This window comes from Lithobates pipiens, unplaced genomic scaffold (assembly GCF_037356315.1).
Source record: "Lithobates pipiens isolate NorthernLeopardFrog02 unplaced genomic scaffold, aLitPip1_a1.2 Scaffold_27, whole genome shotgun sequence".
In the NCBI taxonomy this organism is placed as follows: domain Eukaryota; kingdom Metazoa; phylum Chordata; class Amphibia; order Anura; family Ranidae; genus Lithobates; species Lithobates pipiens.
The window spans coordinates 19236880-19257992 of NW_027507788.1; the positions used below are offsets into that span (position 1 = coordinate 19236880).

The 21113-nt window shown below is 44.4% G+C and overlaps 1 protein-coding gene across 1 annotated transcript in view; it reads left to right on the plus strand.

Annotated features, from left to right (window-relative positions):
• The window catches only part of ETFB (electron transfer flavoprotein subunit beta), a 101343-nt gene extending 85727 nt beyond the window's left edge, over positions 1-15616 (plus strand). Inside the window, exon 7 of the mRNA XM_077456586.1 lies at positions 14966-15616. The gene's annotated coding sequence lies outside the window, so the exon portion shown is untranslated. The remainder of the gene's footprint in view (positions 1-14965) is intronic.
• Positions 15617-21113: the final 5497 nt, after the last annotated feature.

Here is a 21113-nt window from a genome sequence, read left to right on the forward strand (position 1 = left end):
TATATATATATATATATTAAAAACAATATAAAAAATTGCTAAAAAAAATATAAAAAAATAAAAATGATCTTTTTTATATTGTTTTTAATGTGTATGTATATATGTATATATGTGTGTGTATATATATATATATATATATATATATATATATATATATATATATATATATATATATATATATATATATATATATATATATATATTAAAAAATATATATAATTTTTATTTTTTTAACAATTTTTTATATTGTTTTTAAAAAAAATATATATATATATTTTTTAAACAATATAAAAAATTGCTAAAAAAAATATAAAAAAATAAAAATGATCTTTTTTATATTGTTTTTAATGTGTATGTATATATGTATATGTATATATATATATATATATATATATATATATATATATATATATATATATATATATATATATATATATATTAAAAAATATATATAATTTTTATTTTTTTAACAATTTTTTATATTGTTTTTAAAAAAAATATATATATATATTTTTTAAACAATATAAAAAATTGCTAAAAAAATTATATATTTTTATATTGTGTGTGTGTGTGTGTGTGTGTATGTATATGTGTATATATATATATATATATATATATATATATATATATATATATATATATATATATATATATATATATATATATATATATATATATATATATATATATATAAAAACTTATTTTTTTTTTTTTGCAGAGACTTCTAGGTATTAAAATGGCGATCATTGCAATGGTTTTATGACACTTTATTTTAGCAGGGAAAATATACACACACACACAAATATATATATATATATATATATATATATATATATATATATATATATATATAATATTTTTTATATATAAAAATATAATATAATATTTTTTTTTTCTAGCAAAAAATACTGATTTAAACTTGTAAGCAAAAAGTGACAGAAAAAGCCTGGTCCTTTGGTGGTTAAGCTCCGCAATAGATAGGAATACCCAAAAATAAGGTTTCGGGAATGGGTGAAGCTTACAGACGATCATGGCACAGATAAGGTGTAATTGTATGGAAAATCATTCAACACAATTTTTTTTTTTTTTTAAGCACATAAATACGACTCGAGAGACCAGCAGGTGACCTTATCTACCTCCTGAGACAACTTTAAAACCTATCCCCAAACATGATTGCTTCCCCCCTTTTGACAGCTGTAGAAAGTCGCAGTTGGCGGCAGATCGGGATGGAAAGGTCACTTTTAATGACATTAAATTACAAAATTGTCTCTGGTGCCAATTATCTGTTACGTGGTTTTTCAAACAAAGTGGAGTTTTCCTTTAAATCCCTTTTTTGCAGCTGTAACTCGCCTCACCAATTAGACAATTAATCTAGCCGGATAATTGAAGTTGTCATCTTGTGACATGAAGTGGCTCGTACCCGGGCCGGGTGACTGGAAAATGCCATCAATATTTTGGTTGCCTAATTTCATAAATGCTAATTTGATAAATAAGTTTTTAATGATGTTTTGTTTACGGTCGGCTTTGGCGCATCAGGCGTACATAAAACCAGCGGCAGGAGTGATGAGCATAGCCTAGCGTGGTCTTGATTGCTCCAGTTTGATGTCTGGCGCTTAATGTAGAACTTGTCAGGTCTAAAAAAGAACACTCTGTAGCAGAAACCATTTTAATTATGTTTTTTTTTTTTTTTCCGAATTTGGATAGAGCGGGGGAAGGGGATATGTGTCACTTTTTTTTTTTTTTTTTTTTTAATTATTTGCACATATTTTTTTTTTGTTTTTCTCTTCCTGTTCCAGAAGTAGGACAAGTGAGAGAAAATCGTTCCTAAGTGAAGCCTTGTTGACATCCATGCAAAGGACTGTCTTTGCCCGCCAGAGATGCACAGCAGTTCCATGCATCCGTCTCATTCATGTCAATTGGGATGGAGCCGCTGTAATTTGACAGCTGTGTGGGTGTATGTCCCCCAAACTCAGACAGTTTGGGTTCCTACCTATTTTTTAGGCCACACCAATCTGGTCATGTGATCCCCTGTGTCACCCAGTGCTGGCTGCAGGGGAGAAGAGAAAACACAACAGCGGCTGGTGTGGTGATGTCACCCGCAGGCTCCTATGGCTCCCTCCTCTCCCCTGTTGCAGCCTAAGGAAAGCCAGATCATGACTGGACTGGAGCGGCCTGAAGACAGGTAAGTACTATAAAAGGGGAGGGGGGTCTCCAAACTTTATAAACCAAGAGCCAGTTTACTATACTTCAGACTTTAGGGGGACAGACTGTGGCCATTGGGTTGGCATCAGTTGCAGTAAATGGTGCAAACAATTCCTCCACCTAGAGTGTGTGTATATGTGTATGTATGTATGTATGTATGTATATATGTATATGTGTGTGTATATATATATATGTATATGTGTGTGTGTGTGTATATGTGTGTATATATGTATGTATATATATATATATATAAAATATAATTTGTTTTTTAATATGAAGAAATGTGCCCCATCATTGGTATTAGTGGGAGGAATAGTGCCCCATCATTGGCGTTAATGGGAGATATAGTGCCCCATTGTTGTCAGGAACGATGCCCCCATGTTGGTGTCAATGGGAGAAATAAGGCACGTTTCCTCCCACTGATACAAGACACTAAGAGCTGGATAAAGGCAAGCAAGGGGCTGTAGTTTGCAGACCCTTGTACTATCTACACACACACACACACACACACACACACACTGTATCTCACAAAAGTAAGTACACCCCTCACATTTTTGTAATCTTTTTATGTGACAACACTGAAGAAATGACACTTTGTCTACAATGTAAAGTAGTGAGTGTATAGCTTGTATAACAGTGTACATTTGCTGTCCCCTCAAAAATAACTCAACACACAGCCATTAATGTCTAAACCACTGGCACTAAAAGTGAGTACACCCCTAAGCCCTTGTACACACGGTTGGACATTCCGACAACAAAATCCGTCGGATTTTGTCCGAAACTTGTGTTGCTTACACACGTTTGGACAAAGTTGTCGGAAAATCCGATCATACGCAACGTGATGACCTTATTTCGTTACGATGGGATTACGCTCAGGCTAGTAGCCAATAGCTTTGGTCTAGGAATTTGATCTGAGCATGCGTGGCACTTTGTTCAATCGGAATTCTCTACACACGATCGGACAAAGTCCGATCGGATCATGGGATCAAAAAAAAAACCTTGGCGCAAATACAGTGACATAAAAAAATTGCAACACCCACCCTTTTATTCTCCAGGGCCTCTGCTTATAAAAAAAAAATAATAATATTTATTTTTTTTTTTTTGGATTGTAAGTAATTTTCTAGCAAAAATCTGATTTTTACATTTACGTGAGAATTGTCAGAATAGGCCTGGGGGGGGGGGGGTCAAGGGGTTAAGAGAGAGGAAAAAAAAAACCCAGTTCTTTAGCAAAATGAAATGTTATCCGGTGAGGATTTAGATCTGCCCCAGCTGTGGAGTCTGTGTCGTCCTGCTGCATTTTTTCCCCTAACACCAGGTGCATGATAATACACGGGGAGAACGGATTATAATAAAGCCTTTGAGTGATTTGCCGCCCCAACTTCCACCCACAATAAAAACCCTGACATCTGGGTGGACGGAGCCTATAATCAGTTAGCAGATGTCTTGCAGTAGGTGAATTACAGACGTCTCCCACCACCGAGATGCAAAGCCTCCCTCCCCACATCTACACTTAGCACGGAGCGCAGGCTGGAGGGACACATCGCACCCTTATTTGTCACCTGTCAGGCAGCGGCAGAGATAGGAGATTTCACTGGCGGTTTACACCATGTGATAACATCCACAGGAGGGGCTGTCACAGCTGTTTCCCCCACCGCATAGCGTGACCCGGGCTGACTGCTCCTCCAGGCGCTGAGAAGGAATCGCACAGACAGGATAAAGATACAGGAGACGACAGATGGTTAACCCCCTCTGCTCCACAAAGACCGGCGGGCTCAGATCTTCAAAAAAAAAAAAAGCGTTCTCTAGAGCGCCGCGTCCCAAACTGATCCTTGGGGGTCCAGCAACAGGTCATGTTTTCCAGCTCTAGATGAAGTCATTGGGGTGTTTGTTTTATGGCGGGTGTGCGGGGCCCCTTGACTGCGGTGAGAATCTGTGGCCCCTGTAACACGAGCCCTGTGTTATAGAGGGTGTACACCACCCCTGTATTATAAAGGGCGCCCCGTAAGACAAGCCCTGTGTTATAGAGGGCGCACATGTAACTGTATTACGGCAGCTGCACGTGCACCCTGAATTATGTAGTTTGCGGTGACTTCACACAGCAGTTTTAGCAGGAAGGCAGCTGTTAGTTTTTTCCCTCTAGGGGGCGATGTGATGCATGGTTCAGTGCATCCCACTGTTTACTTTAAAAACAAAAAAAAAAAAAACTTTATTTGAAGTGTCGCAAGCTGACATTTTAATTCATGTCTGTGCACAGCAGCGTGGTGCAATGACATGAGGTGCATTTTACTACAGCACACCATACCTGCATTGTGAACGAGGCAGAAAGCAGTTATTTTCTATATGCCCCTAGTGGTGACTGGTGTTTATACAGATGAGGGAAAACACAGGTCACCACACGGTAAATGAGCCGTCCTTTAAAGCAGAACTTTATCCAGAAGGGGAAGTTCTCCTTTCTGCCTCCAACCCCCCCCCCCCCCCATTTCTCTTTTCTGCCTCCTCAAACCAACCCCCCCCCCCCCCTCAGTTCTCCTTTCTGCCTCCTCAAACCCACCCCCCCCCCAGTTCTCCTTTCTGCCTCCTCAAACCAACCCCCCCCCCAGTTCTCCTTTCTGCCTCCTTAAACCAACCCCCCCAGTTCTCCTTTCTGCCTCCTCAAACCAACCCACCCCCCCCCCCAGTTCTCCTTTCTGCCTCCTCAAACCAACCCCCCCCCCCCCAGTTCTCCTTTCTGCCTCCTCAAACCAACCCCCCCCCCCCCCCCCCAGTTCTCCTTTCTGCCTCCTCAAACCAACCCCCCCCCCCCCAGTTCTCCTTTCTGCCTCCTCAAACCAACCCCCCCCCCCCCCCAGTTCTCCTTTCTGCCTCCTCAAACCAACCCCCCCCCCAGTTCTCCTTTCTGCCTCCTCAAACCAACCCCCCCCCCCAGTTCTCCTTTCTGCCTCCTCAAACCAACCCCCCCCCCCCAGTTCTCCTTTCTGCCTCCTCAAACCAACCCCCCCCCCCAGTTCTCATTTCTGCCTCCTCAAACCAACCCCCCCCAGTTCTCCTTTCTGCCTCCTCAAACCAACCCCCCCCCCCCAGTTCTCCTTTCTGCCTCTCCCCCCCCAGTTCTCCTTTCTGCCCCCTCAAACCAACCCCCCCCCCAGTTCTCCTTTCTGCCCCCTCAAACCAACCCCCCCCCAGTTCTCCTTTCTGCCTCCTCAAACCAACCCCCCCCCCCCCCAGTTCTCCTTTCTGCCTCCTCAGCCAACGGGCCCCCCCAGTTCTCCTTTCTCCTCAAACCAACCCACCACCCCCTAGTTCTCATTTCTACCTCCTCAAACTAACCCCCCCCCCTGTTCTCCTTTCTGCTTCCTCTCCCCCCCCCCCAGTTCTCCTTTCCACCTCCTCACCCAACTGCCCCCCCACCCCAGTTCTCCTTTCTGCATCCTCACTCAACCCCCCCCCCCCCCCCATTCACCTTTTTGCCTCCTGCGGTGCCTACTAGTAAATTTATAACCTTGCAGGTTAACAAAAAAAATTAATCTCCGGCAGTTAACTACTGCTTCCAGTTTCGAGCCTGCTGATGACAATTCTTGAACACTCCATTGGCAGCAAAGGGGGTCAATGAAAGCTAAATGTTTAAATATACTGAAAATAACTTTCAAAAAGGGACACTGACATGTCACAAGATATTTTGGCTATAATATAAACTTCAATACCAGGCCTGTTCTGGCACTTCTCTCCTCTGTAAAAATAATAATTTTTTTGCTAGAAAATTACTCAGAACCCCCCAAACATTATATATGGTTTTTTTTTAGCGGACACCCTGGGGAATAAAATGGCGGTCATTGCAATTTTTTATCTCTCATGGTATTTGCGCAATAATTTTTCAAACACCCTTTTTTTTGGCAAAGAAACGGTTTCTTGAATTAAACAAACAACAAAACGGTAAAGTTAGCCCAATTTTTTTTGTATAATGTGAAAGATGAAGTTACGCCAAGTAAATAGATACCAAACACGTCACTCTTTAAAATTGCGCACACTCATGGAATGCCGCCAAACTTCGGTACTTAAAAATCTCCATAGGCGACGCTTTGAAAATTTTTACAGGTTACCAGTTTAGAGTTAGAGGAGGTCTAGCGCTAGAATTGTTGCACACGCTCTAATGCACGCGGCGATACCTCACATGTGTGGTTTTAACGGCGTTTACATATATGGGCAGGACTTGTGTGTGCGTTCACTTCTAAGCCTGCGCTACTGGGGGACAGGGGCATTTAAAAATAAGAAAAAATATTATTTTACGTAATTTAGAATTTTTTTTTTTTTTTTTACAGTTTGTTTTTTGATCACTTTTATGCCTATTACAAGGAATGTAAACATCCCTTGTAATAGGAATCTATGTGACAGGTCCTCTTTATGGAGAGATGCGGGGTAAATAAGACCCTGCATCTCTCCTCCAGGCTGGAAAGCATGAGATCGTGGAAAAAAAAAAAAATCCACCGATCTCATGCTGACAGCCGCGATCGCAGCTTTGTTTACATCTGGGAACCCGGGCGTGGCATCATAACGTCACACCCGGGCCTGTGACGGTCATAGTGATGACTGGTGACCAACCGGTCACCCGAAATCTTTATAGTCGTCATCCGGAACTGGCCGATTCTTTCTCTGGGCCCACCGATGGCACAGGAGAGCCTGGAGAAGCCGCAGAACTGCCGCTATGATCATTCTTATGGTGCACAGAATCGCTGGCTGGAAAGAATGATATCTGAATGATGCCTGTAGCTGCAGGCATTATTCAGATATCCCTTCACAAACTTAAGGACGTCATTTGACTGCGCAGTATTGAAGTGGTTAAAAGAGAATTAGGGGTTTGTTTGTCCCCCCATGTCATTAAGTGTTCTCGCATAGCAAGACCACTTACTGTTATCTCACATATATATTATTATAGCCAAATTTACCACCCTAACTCCTCCCACAGCTTTTACACTACATAGACAATAATATATCGAAACATGCGGATTGTTCCCGATTGGTGTGCTTTGGAAACTTTGTGGAACGTTTCTCGGAATTGTTCAAGAAATATCGTAATTTTTGCGGCAAAATTTGTCCCAGAGGAATGAATGGTGAAATGTTCAAAACTAGAGTGGGAGGTGACAAAAGCTGACAACCCACGATCAGCCAAAACATTACGTCCACCCCTTGCGATCAGCCAAAACATTACGTCCACCCCTCGCGATCAGCCAAAACATTACGTCCACCCCTCGCGATCAGCCAAAACATTACGTCCACCCCCCCGTGATCAGCCAAAACATTACGTCCACCCCCCCCGCGATCAGCCAAAACATTACGTCCACCCCCCGCGATCAGCCAAAACATTACGTCCACCCCCCCCCGCGATCAGCCAAAACATTACGTCCACCCCTCGCGATCAGCCAAAACATTACGTCCACCCCTCGCGATCAGCCAAAACAATTACGTCCACCCCCCCGCGATCAGCCAAAACATTACGTCCACCCCCCCCCCCCCGCGATCAGCCAAAACATTTACGTCCATCCACCCCCCCCCCCCCCCCCCCCGCGATCAGCCAAAACATTACGTCCACCCCCCCGCGATCAGCCAAAACATTACGTCCACCCCCCCCCCCCCCGCGATCAGCCAAAACATTACGTCCACCCCCCCCCCCCCCCCCCCGCGATCAGCCAAAACATTACGTCCACCCCCCCCCCGCGATCAGCCAAAACATTACGTCCACCACCCCCCCCCCCCCGCGATCAGCCAAACCATTACGTCCATCCCCCCCCCCCCCCGCGATCAGCCAAAACATTACGTCCACCCCCCCCCCCCCCGCGATCAGCCAAAACATTACGTCCCCCCCCGCGATCAGCCAAAACATTACGTCCACCCCCCCGTGATCAGCCAAAACATTACGTCCACCCCCCGCGATCAGCCAAAACATTACGTCCACCCCCCCGCGATCAGCCAAAACATTACGTCACCCCCCCGCGATCAGCCAAAACATTACGTCCACCCCCCCGCGATCAGCCAAAAACTTACGTCCACCCCCCGCGATCAGCCAAAACATTACGTCCACCCCCCGCGATCAGCCAAAACATTACGTCCACCCCCCGCGTTCAGCCAAAACATTACGTCCACCCCCCGCGATCAGCCAAAACATTACGTCCACCCCCCGCGATCAGCCAAAACATTACATCCACCCCCCCCCCCCGCGATCAGCCAAAACATTACGTCCACCCCTGCGATCAGCCAAAACATTACGTCCACCCCCGCGATCAGCCAAAACATTTTAAACAAGTAACACTTTTCACAGTTACTCAAGCCACTCCAGTAGGTGGAGGCAAGAACACTTCACACAATTTCCCCCAGAAATTGTAGCTTTTCTAGTTTATACTTTCTTACGTGAAGCAGCCTCGGTCCGATGCGGCATCCGCGCCCCCCCCCCCCCCCGGCCGTCTCCCATTGAGAACTGATCAATCGAACATCGTTGATGGCTTGGTTCTCGCAGATCCCCGATCGAAGAGCTGCTGGATGTCCAGCTCTCTGCTCCTCCATACTCACTGGAGCGCTGGGCTATGGAGGGGGCTGGGAGCAGCCGTCTCAGGTTCTCAGTGGCTCGATGAGACGGACATCAGTCCAGGCACCTAGCGGATCCGGACTCTATTGGACGGATTCCAGTGACATCAGCAGAGAGCGGACATCAGACCACTCTTTGCTGAAAACGGGTCACAGGAGTGCAAAACTAATTGCACTCCTGTGACCCAGAGGAGTCCAGCCAAATGAGCTCAGGCTGGACTTATAAAGCTTTTTACATCCTTTTATGATGGCTTTCATCCATGGGATTTTTCTACGTTGGGACTATTTTTAGTTTTATTTTTATCCTTTACAAGAGTTTTTATGGGCCAATTTTTTGCCCCCAGCCAAAGAGTTTTTCATATAATGTCATTCTCCAACAATAGTTAAAGCACATACAAAACTATCAATAAAATGTTTATATTGTGCAACCTACATAAACCTCATAAACCTATGGTGAACGTACAGTAATCACCTGAGCAAGAACAGAGCTAGCGAATACGGGAGAAGCCGACGCAGAGTAACTGGCTGCATAAACATGTGTGGCGGGAAAAATCTGATTGCTAGTACATGGCTTTCGAGAGCCGATCGTGACCGTTCAAATATCCAAAGGGACAAACACAAAAGTTTTTCTCATAAGATAACTGAAGGAATGATTTTCATATAAATTATTAGTGATAATGACAGCATTGATTTCATTGGATAAAAGTTGGATATATTTTTTTAAATTATGATGAAAGGGACCACTGAATCTTTTCATATGACAACACTGAAGAAATGACTACAATGTAAAGTAGTGATTGTACAGCTTGTATAACAGTGTAAATTTGCTGTCCCCTCAAAATAACTCAACAGACAGCCATTAATGTCTAAACCGCTGGCAACAAAAGTGAGTAACACCCCTAAGGGAAATGTCCAAATTGGGCCCAAAGCGTCAATATTTTGTGTGGCCGACATTATTTTTCCTGCACTTCCTTAACCCTCTTGGGCATGGAGGTCACCAGAGCTTCACAGGTTGCCACTTGAGTCCTCTTCCCTCCTCCATGATGACATCACGGAGCTGGTGGATGTTGGAGACCTTGCGCTCCTCCACCTTCCATTTCAGGATGGTCCCACAGATGCTCAATAGGGTTTAGGTCTGGAGACATGCTTGGCCGGTTCATCACCTTTACCCTCGGCTTCTTTACCGAGGCAGTGGTCATCTTGGAGGTGTGTTTGGGGTCGTTATCATGTTGGAATACTGCTCTGCGGCCCAGTCTCTGAAGGGAGGGGATCATGCTCTGCTTCAGTATGTCACAGTACATGTTGGCATTCATGGTTCCCTCAATGATCTGTAGCTCCCCAGTGCCGGCAGCACTCATGCAGCCCCAGACCATGACACTCCCACCACCATGCTTGACTGTAGACAAGACACACTTGTCTTTGTACTCCTCACCTGGTTGCCCCCACACACGCTTGACATCATCTGAACCAAATAAGTTTATCTTGGTCTCATCAGATCACAGGATATGGTTCCAGTAATCCATGTCCTTAGTCTGCTTGTCTTCAGCAAACTGTTTGCAGTCTTTCTTGTGCATCATCTTTAGAAGAGGCTTCCTTCTGGGACGACAGTCATGCAGACCAATTTGATGCAGTGTGTGGCGTATGGTCTGAGCACTGACAGGCTGACCCCCACCCCTACAACCTCTGCAGCAATGCTGGCAGCACTCATATGTCTATTTCCAAAAGACAACCTCTGGATATGACGCTGAGCTCGTGCACTCAACTTCTTTGGTGGACCATGGCGAGGCCTGTTCTGAGTAGAACCTGTCCTGTTAAACCGCTGTATCTGGTCTTGGCCACCATACTGCAGCTCAGTTTCAGGGTCTTGGCAATCTTCTAATAGCCTAGGCCATCTTTATGTGGAGCAACAATTCTTTTTTTCAGCTCCTCAGAGAGTCCTTTGCCATGTTGAACGTCCAGTGACCAGTATGAAAGAGTGAGAGCGATAACACCTAATTTATCACACCTGCTCCCTATTCACACCTGAGACCTTGTAACACTAACGAGTCAAATGACACCGGGGGAGGGAAAAATGGCTAAATGGGCCCAATTTGGACACTTTCACTTAGGGGTGTACTCACTTTTGTTGCCAGCGGTTTAGACATTAATGGCTGTGTGTTGAGTTATTTTGAGGGGACAGAAAATTTACACTGTTATACAAGCTGTACACTCACTACTTTACAGTTTGAAGCACTGTGCAAACTGTTGGTGCTACAGTATATAAATCCTGAATAATAAATCGTAGCAAAGTGTCATTTCCTCAGTGTGTGTGTGTATATGTGTGTGTATATGTGTGTGTATATATGTATATATATATATATATATATGTGTGTGTGTGTGTGTGTGTGTGTGTGTGTGTGTATATATATAATCTCCACACACACACACATATATACATATATATATATATATATATTATGTATGTATATATATTTATTATGTATATATCGAGTGAAAAAGATATATATATATTTTATGAATATAGTCAAGTATTTGTTAAAAAGAAAACTAGTGGATATAAAATCTAGGCCAGCGCAGTCTAGGGCAAAAATGACTCCGCTTGGTAAAGCGTCACAAACACTATAATTAAAGTGGTTGTAAACCCTTACAAACCACTTTGACCTACAGGCAAGCCTAGATTAATTCTTACTTGTAGGTCCAAGAAATATCTCCTAAACCTATACGGTTTAGGAGATATTTACAAAAAGACAGCCACTGCTATCTATGGTGCATGCGCCGTAGACAGCAGCGCGCAGGCGCACTGGGCAGGCCGCGGCGATATGCCGCGAGTGTCGGCTCCCGTGCGCATGCGCGGGAGTGACGTCATCGCTGCTCCGGCGAATCACAGCGCCGGAGCAGCGAGACCCGGAAGTCACTCCGGGATCCATGGCAGCGGCGGACATGAAGACGGAGGACCACTTCGGGGGGCTTCGCTCTCAGGTAAGTTATTTATAATGAGCTAGTATGCTATGCATACTAGCTCATTATGCCTTTGCCTTGCAGGTTGCTTTTTTTTCCCCATGGGTTTACAACCACTTTAATAAGTGTGTGTGTGTGTGTGTGTGTGTATATATATATATGTGTAATATACACACACACACACACACACACACACACACACACACACACACACATACTCGTGCAATGAATTTTCCCGGAGATGGAATCATCTCTTGCTATGCAGGCGCAGTATTGGCTCAGAGAGATTACACAGGATCAGAATATTTTTTTGAATCCCCGGTGAATGGTGGAAACAGACCGCAAGAACATCACCTGTCAATCACGCGGGTTCCTCTAATCATGTTTAATATTTATATTGCCATACAAACACGGGTAAGAAAATGATGTGAATTAATGTAATTACACATGAGATGACGGGTGCCCCGCGGAGCCCCAGACAAGTGACAGACGCCATCAGCAGCTTGTTTTATCTTCTACCTACAGAAGGGAGATGTGATTTTATGTAACACGGGAGTATCCGCTCCGGCGATGACAGCTTGACGGGCTTAGTATTAGCACAGTATTAACATGGCCCATGTTTTATTTTTAAATGGGGGGGGGGGGGGGATTTGACAAAGGAAATCTTCAGTTTGACAAATTCTCCATGTTCCGAGCAAAGCTGAAAAGTGTACCTGTCTGATGAGTTTGCTGTTTGACCATTTGATATGTCAGTCTGCTCTGTGCTATGAACAGGCCTGGGAATGGGAATCACTATAAAAACTTTTATGTTTTATGTAAAAGAAACTTCGTTTTTTTTTTGCTTCAATGCTTTTCACAAGGGCAATGTGCGGGTTTGTTTTACTAAAAATTTTAGGCTTCGTTCAGACGGGCCTATGCCAGTGCGAGGGCCTTGTATGCCCACATGGGGGATGCACAGATGTTGCATGCGTTCGCCGTGCAGGCAGTCCCATTCATGTGAATTGGAAGCAGTGGCTGTTTGTGCCAACACTGCAAGCCTCGTTCCTGTAACTGACCCTGGAAAAGTTGAAGCTGACTATAGACGGTTCGAACCTTTTCGATCGATCAACTTGGGTACAAGCAGCCTGTCGGATTGACATGTGATTATTACTAGCTACTGTTATAGCCGCTAGCAATAGTCACTGTGTTCTCCGATGAGGACGGATCCCCTTCCTCCCCCACTAGGAGAACACAATGGCTCCTCTGGAACAGTCAGTTTTGATGGGGGAAAATCAAGCAAATTTCTTTCCTGAGCTCCCAGAAGGCAGCAGGACCATTCATAAAGTACGGCTGGGACATGTGTAGCTGGCTGACCACAGTTAAGATGCCGACGCCAGGGACTTGAAAACAGATGAAGAATTGGTTTAGTTTATAAAAGTCAGCAGCTACAGTTTTTGTAGCTGCTGACTTAATTTTTGGCGCATCTGATTGAAGATCCTCTTTAAAGAGTTTGTAAACCTCCATTTTCAAGTTGTACCTATAAGGAAGCCTTATTCTAAGCTTACCTATAGGTACAGTAAATATCTCCTAAACGTGTACCATTTAGAAGATATTTACTTTGTACTGTGCCGATTGGCGCATGTGCTGTGACTGGCGGCTCCTGCATGGGATTGGCTTCACATGACTTCCGACCAGTCACAGAACTGGAGTCCACGGCCCCGGAAGGAAGAGGGGGCAAACATGGATGTGTCCTCCAGCGGGGGGATGTGTGTAAGTGTCATATAATGTGCTAGTATGCTATGCATACTAGCACATTATGCTTTTACTTTGCAGGGAACAAAAGAAGTAAAACCCATCAAGTACTTCCTCTTTAACCTGAGTCTGACAGTGCGCTTATATGCGGCCCTGTGTACATAACTTACCATGCTGAGAGCTCACAGGGATCGGGAGCTTTCTGATCATGTGACAGCCAATCATAATGGTCACAAGATCTGAATGCCCGCTACCTTGCTTTTAGAGCTCTTAAGCGGCCAGGAGGTGGTTGGTACCAAGAGCAGGTTCAGTATGTATAAATAAAATAAAAGTCCTGTAGCTGCTGATTTTTAATACAAGGACACTTTCCTCATCCAGGGCCAGTTCTTCACTAGCCTTCAGGTTTTTGATGGCAGCAACCTCCTAAAAGCTGTAAGCCGCATGGCTGGCTGCCCACTGTTAGGATACTGCCAGGAGAACCTGAAGGCTAGTGAAGAACCGGCTAAAGAAACTGTGCTGCACATTCTGAATGGTCCTGCAGACTTCTGGGACCTGTGACATGTCCCTGAAGACTGCAGGGGGAGGCAATCCGAGCTGGAAGGGGCAGAGGGTACCCGTGAAAACTAGGTACCCCCCCCCAAAAAAAGTGACATGCCACATGTAGTAGGGGAGAAGGACTTAAAGCGGAATTTCCACTTTTGGGTGGAATTGCGCCTTAAAACTGAGCTCAAATTAAAAGGGGAAGCTCTGTTTGTGCATACCCTCCACTGCCACATTTGGCACTTTTTTTTGGGGGGGGGGGGGGGTACCTGGTTATGACAGGTACCCACTTCCGGGTAAGATCCCCACACCCCTCCCTGCTGCACACACAATCCCAGAAGACAGCTGGACCATTCAGAAAGTGCAGCGCGACTCGCACATGCGCAATAAGCAACAGCCTGTGACGCTATAAGGCTTCGCTTCCTGTTTGCTTACTACAGATGTCGGCGCCTGCACTCAAAGCCGATCAGCTTGGGGTGCCAACATCATGGGATCCCTGGACAGGTAAGTGTGCTTATATTAAAAGTCAGCAGCTACAGTATTTGTAGCTGCTGACTTTTAATAATATTTTATTTTTTTACAGACTGGAACCCCTCTAAGTATGCCTGTGTAAGCAAGGTGTAAGATTCAAGGGCAATTTACAGGAATAAAGCTCAGCCCCCCCCCCCCCCCCCCATCTGTCCACATCTACATCTCTTCCTAATCCCTCCATCGCCCCCGTCGCCTTCCACCATAGCTGCAGTAAAATAGCTACCCAGCACTTCAGGAATGGGTGAGTATGGACCACCTCTCTAGGTCCAGCAATTGAGGGCCTAGAAGCCAGTCCTTAACCTGAACACAGCTGTGACTGGGGGGCGAGGGAGGTGCATCAGGGGGGTGAGAGCTGAATCAGCAAAGTTGACGTATTCTCTAAACAAGCTCCAAAAATTGACCTAATTTTTTTATTTTTTTTCTGTTTCAGGTTTTTTTTTGGAAAGTTTGGGCATTTGCCGCAGAAAAGCGGGTCCTTCCAGCACCCTCCCGTCCTATTCACCTGCCGGTGCCTTCCTAATCCACTGCCAGCTGCGATTGTACACACCTCAACATCCAATACTTCTGTATGATGGAAACTGGCGGAGGAGAAAAAAAAAAAAAGTGAAAAACTGAAATCAAACCAATTTTTTTTTTTTTGCCCTTGCAGTAATTTGCGTCTATAAATAAATGTTTTTTTCCTTTGTACGTGGAGACTGGAGTCTCCTTGTGATTATTTAATAATGGGTCACGGTGGGGGAGCGATGGAGCACGCAGTGTATGAGCATAGAAGAGTTACAATGAGAAGTCAGCCATGTGTGACATCCCACTACTCCCAGGAAGCGCGCCGACTCCCCGGCACACTGTGACTATTAAGTGAAGTGCCTGCTGGGTATTCAGGAGCTGCTACTTCTACCTAATAACAGAGGATTATCAGACAGGTTAATATTTGCTCTAATGTTAGGTTTCATTTCTATCTCTTTTTTTTTTTTCCTTTTTAATCTGTAATTACACAAAACGATCTGTTTCCTTCTTTTGACATCACAGTCCGGAAATTTTGTTTTTTTTGTTGTATTAAAGAAGACCTGATCTATGAAAGCTCCTTTTTAGTTTTCTTTGTTTTCCTTTGAAAATTTAAAAACCTATACCCTGGAATCCATAAAAATTGGCACAGGCAGATATCGCAAAAGTGTCTCTCATTCTAAACGTGAAGAACGCGCCAAATTCATGCATCAGTCGAAATAATTGTACTTGACTTTGGCTCTTCGGACGCACACAATAGACACTTTTGCAAAATCAGTGTAGCGCCGGTACTCCTGAAGAGTACACACGCTATGTTGTAAATTTAGTTTTTCTCAAGACTATAGTTGAGTCTTGGGGGTTAATTGTGCTAAATTGTGGCTTTGCCATTAGTTTGGCTGGGCTGTACTAATGTTCTGCCTGGTCATAGGTGCAGGCAGCACCTTTGACAGGCATTGGAACAAGGTCGGTCTGGTTGCACGCATTGGGTACCAATCTCTCTCTCTGAGCCAATCAGTGAGTGCGTTGTCTCGCTGTGTATTCCAGGAGAGGGTACTTAAGGTGCTGAAGTCACGTGGTTCTGGGTCCCGGTCCAGAAGTATGTTCTGACTCCATGGTCCTGGTCCTCTTGACCAGCCCCCAGAGGCCCTCATGGCCTGGGGTGCGGATCCATCCGTTTACGAGTCTCGGAACTGGCTAGTCTGAGGCACAGTAACCGAAGGGAGGGATTCCAAAGTGGTCCGGTGCCGTCTCAGGTTTTGGAGAGGCCCACCAACTCGTCATGCAACCAGGGGAGGACTCTTCAGAAGAGGGCCACGCACGAGGCTGGCTGCTCGGTAAGAGCCTGGAAGCTGAGCTGTAAGGACTCTAATTGAATCCGCATTTCTTGCGGTATCACTGGACCGGCTGCAAGACACTGGTACTGTAAGAAAGTTCCTAACTTTTATCCTTCAGTTGCAACGGAGTTCCTGAGAGAGACTTTTTGTGTTCATCTAAAGCTTTACAACCAAGTCTGTGGCAGAGACTTCGCTAAGCTAAAATCACTTGTTGGCTGCTAGATCCACAAACAAGGATTTATCCAACAGTTGAAGTGTCCAGTTGCGAGTGGCTACTCCCTGGATCATCTAAAGGAGAGACATTTATTGAGTGTCAGCAGTTCCAAAGTGCCTGAGCTTCTATAGCAGTGATTCTCAACCAGGGTTGCTCCAGAGGTTGCTAGGGGTTCAACATTGGGGCCATTTCTGCCTCTCAGATAAGTTCCCACTGACACCATTGATCTTTTTAGCTATCTGTAAGGAGGTAATTCTTCCCAATGACCATCACACTAAAGGTATCATGAGTTGTAGATTTTTAATTTTTAGCAGGGGTTCCCCCCAAGACTGGAGAACTATTTCAAGGGTTCCTCAGTGTTGAAAAGGTTGAGAAAGGCTGGTCTAGACCCTTACCCTCTATTCCCAACTGAGACACTGTTTCTGTTCAACGTTTTAAGCAAATAAAAATTCCCAAAGGAATTCAAGTGTCGGTCTCTGCAGTTATTGGGCCATCGACCTCGGGAACCCCTAGACAAGAACGATGAGCTACGAGGTGGAGAAGGTAATTGGTAAGCCCAAACAAACCAGCCGCTCCTTTGGGGGTCAGTGCTACATCAGTCTGAGACAGTTTTTTTTTTTCTGTACACCAAAAGAGAGTCGGTTTTAAATTTTCTCCACTTTTAGATTTGGTGCAGTCAGCGCGGGTCATTTTAGAACAACCTAAATTTGGCGTACGAGTCGCTGTCAGAACCAAAAATTTTTGGACATTCTTTGTGAATTTGGTGCAATACATGCAGGTGGTTGTAAACCCACTTCGGGGATAAAAAAAAAAAAACGAACACCTACAAGACAAAAAACAAACCGTGGTGATTAAATACCACCAAAAGAAAGCTCAAATTTGTCTGTGTAAAAACAAATTCCCCCGACGTGTATTCATTTTATTCTATCATCTATCCCATTTAAAATAGCACTTTTTACATTTTAAAATTATGGATGAAAGGCCTTTTTTTTTTATTTTTTTTTTTTTTTTTTTTTACGAAATAGGATGACAAAAATATAAAACCGAAAAGTTTGCTTAGAAAAATAGAAGTAAAAAAAAAAAAAAAAAAAAAGCTAAGGTTTATTAGAGGGTTAAAGTATAACCTAAATGGCTGAATAGAGTAAAGGAAGGATTAAAATGTAACTAAAGGCAAAACTTTTTTATAGTGTTAAAGAGGAAGTAAACCCTGATGGGTGTTGCTTCCTCTTTGTCTCCCTGAAAAGGTAAAGCATAATGGGCTACTGTGCATCGCATAGTAGCCCATTATGTGTCACTTACCTGACACAGGAACCAGCGAAGTCACTGCTGTCCCCTGTAGTACGGAGCATCTATCTTCTTCCTAAACCGTGTAGGTTTAGGAGATATTTCTTGGACCTACAGGTAAGCCTTGATCTAGGCTTACCTGTAGGTCAAAGTGGTTTGTAAGGGTTTACAACAACTTTAAGCCACTATGTTCTATTTAGACCATCACCTTGTGCTTTATTTAAGAAAAAATAAAAATGCAGATTCTTACCAGATTTTACAGTGCCTCCCGGCGCTCACGTTGCTCCTCTTCTCTCCCAGTCTGACTGCTCCAGCGGGCAGGGCTGAGAACTCCCGCTGACGTCAGGCTGGAGGAGAGAGACGAGGAGTTGTGTGCGCCACAGTAGGAGACATGATGTTATCTAACAGGGGGATGATATAATGATGATATAAACATAACAGTTTTATAGCAGAGGGGAGAAGCGCTGGTACCAGCTGACAGGCAGGGAGGGAGAGGAGCACAGAGGACAGGAGATTTGCGGATGACAGAGGCACGTAAACTGACCACGGTGTCGGGGCTCAGCAGCCATGATATACTGTGGTAATTTTACGGGGGGGGGGGGGGGGGGAGTTCAGAACCAGGCAGGATCGACCCAGGTATTTCAGGTGGCCAAATTACACAGCACAAGCACTGCTGTATAACATGCTTTAAGGGAACAGGATCCTTTTTTTTTTTTTTGTTAGGGTAACAAACACTTTAAGCTTTGGATAGAGTGGAGATGGATTAGAATATTTGAGAGGTTTGTGTTGTCAGTGCCCCCATTTGCACGGGTGTTTAGCTACACTGCGAATCTCGGCAGCAAGAATCTGATTACTGTGGCTGGAATAGGCAGCTGAGTCCATACAGTGCAATGACCGGCTTCTGGCAACTGCGGCTATTCAGGAGACACAATCACAGGCTGTGTGAACAGTCACAAATAGCTGTAGCTGCCTACAGCCTGTCATTGCACCGTATGGGCTGAGCAGATGCTTCTATCTGCACAGATTTCAATCCCAGCAACAGAAATCCGTAGCTTCTTGCCAAATGGAGCCCTGGGGAGTCTCACCCTTCCTATTTGTCCTGTTTAGGCCCCGTTTGCACGTGCAAATTCTCCTAGGACTTTGGACGCCAAAGTCGCACCCCACGTTTCCCAATAAATACCGTTCAGAACTGTGCAACATTAAAATAGTTCCTGCGCTACTTCGCCCCGACTTCCATGCGACTTGAGGGCCATAGACTTCAATGTAAGCCCTCGAAAGTCAAATGAAAGTGGCACCTGCACGAAATACATGCGACTTGTCTGCGAATTGTAAAAAGAATGCAGGCAATGAAAAATAAATTGATCTTTTGGTTTCTTTATTTTCTAACGAATTCCAAATTTTCAGATTGATTTGAATTCAAATCGGTCAAATTGATGGACCGGTTTGGATCCTGTGTGAAGAATATCTGGTTGTTAATGAGAAGGCCAGGAAGCCAGCCACCGCATCCTTAGCAACCAATGACTCATCAGCTGTCAGCAGGTTTCCCCACTGACTGCTGAATGTAAAAAAAAAAAAAAAACTGGGGGGGTGGGGGTCGTGGGTCAGCAAGTGTTAACGTATATACAAAGCCATCCATAACGCTGTCCCTAGTTACATCACTAACCTAGTCCCAAAATACCAACCCCTCTCTTCGGTCATCCCAAGACCTCCTGCTCTCTAGCTCCCTTGTCACCTCCTCCCATATCCGCCTCCAGGATTTCTCCAGAGCTTCTCCCATCCTTTGGAACTCCATACCCCAATCTGTCTGACTGTCCTCTCATCTATCCATCTTTAGACGATCCCTGAAAACCCTTCTCTTCAAAGAAGCCTATCCTGCTTCTAACTAACACTGTTTTACTTCCTCCATCAGCTCATCCCCCCACAGCTATTACCTTTTGTATCAATTGAACCTTCCTTTTTAGAGTGTAAGCTCTAAGGAGCAGGGCCCTCTGATTCCTCTTGTACCAAATTGTAATGTAACTGTAATGTCTGCCCTCATGTTGTATAGCGCTGAGCAAACTGTTGGCGCTGTATAGTAGTAATAATAATAATGATGATGATGTATACTGAGCCAGCCGGAACTGTGGGGAGTGGTGGGTCGCAACCCTATAGACCAGGGAGTCTTCCAAACTATGGCCCTCCCAGTTGTTCAGGAACTACAATTCCCATCATGCCCAATCATGTCTGTGGGTATCAGAGTTTTACAATGGCTCATGGGACGTGTAGTTCTGCAACAGCTGAAGGGGCCGTAGTTTGCATATCCGTGGTCTATAGCAAGGAATCTCCAATTATGGGCCTTGTAGTTCTGCAACAGCTGGAGGTCCGCTAATTGGAGATTCCTTGCTATAGACCAGGGATATGCAAACTACGGCCCCTTCAGCTGTTGCATAACTACAAGGCCCATGAGGCATAGCAAGACTCTGACAGCCACAAGCATGACACCCAGAGGCAGAGGCATGATGGGAATTGTAGTTTTGCAACAGCTGGAGGTCCGCTAATTGCAAATCCCTGATATAGACGAACTAGGACAGTGATGGCGAACCTTGGCACCCCAGATGTTTTGGAACTACATTTCCTATGATGCTCCTCTACACTGCAGAGTGCATGAGCATCATGGGAAATGTAGTTCCAAAACATCTGGGGTGCCAAGGTTCGCCATCACTGAACTAGGAACTTGTCTGGCTATGAAGTCGTTTGTTTACACCCACAGCCCAAGCACCCTGTATTTTCAATCATTCGATCAGATCTTGGAATCAATTCCAAGAACTCTCAATAGGGAAGAAAAAGCACTTCATGGCATCAAAAAACCTTTTATCAATCACTCAACCACGCACTTTAAAACCCCCATCAAAAGCATTTTCCAACCTACCTATCCACTTCGATATTAGCTGAGCCTGATAAAAAGGATCAGCAACCCCCTCCCCCCCCAATCCCTCACATACAGGTTTGATTGGGATATCAATCATAAGCTGGATCAAACGTTCCAAGCATAAGGTTTGTGATCACCTTAATAGCTCAGCGGTTGGAAGGTGACCTTTCTCTACTGTAAAGCTTTTATTATTATTATTGAGTAGAGTTAATTGAAGAAAACATCAAAGGCGCACTGAACATGAGAATATCGTATTAACATTTACTAATATGCAAGTAGAACACCTAAGCAGAAAAGATAAAGCTGAACTCTAGGCAAACCTCTTCTTTTGGCAGCT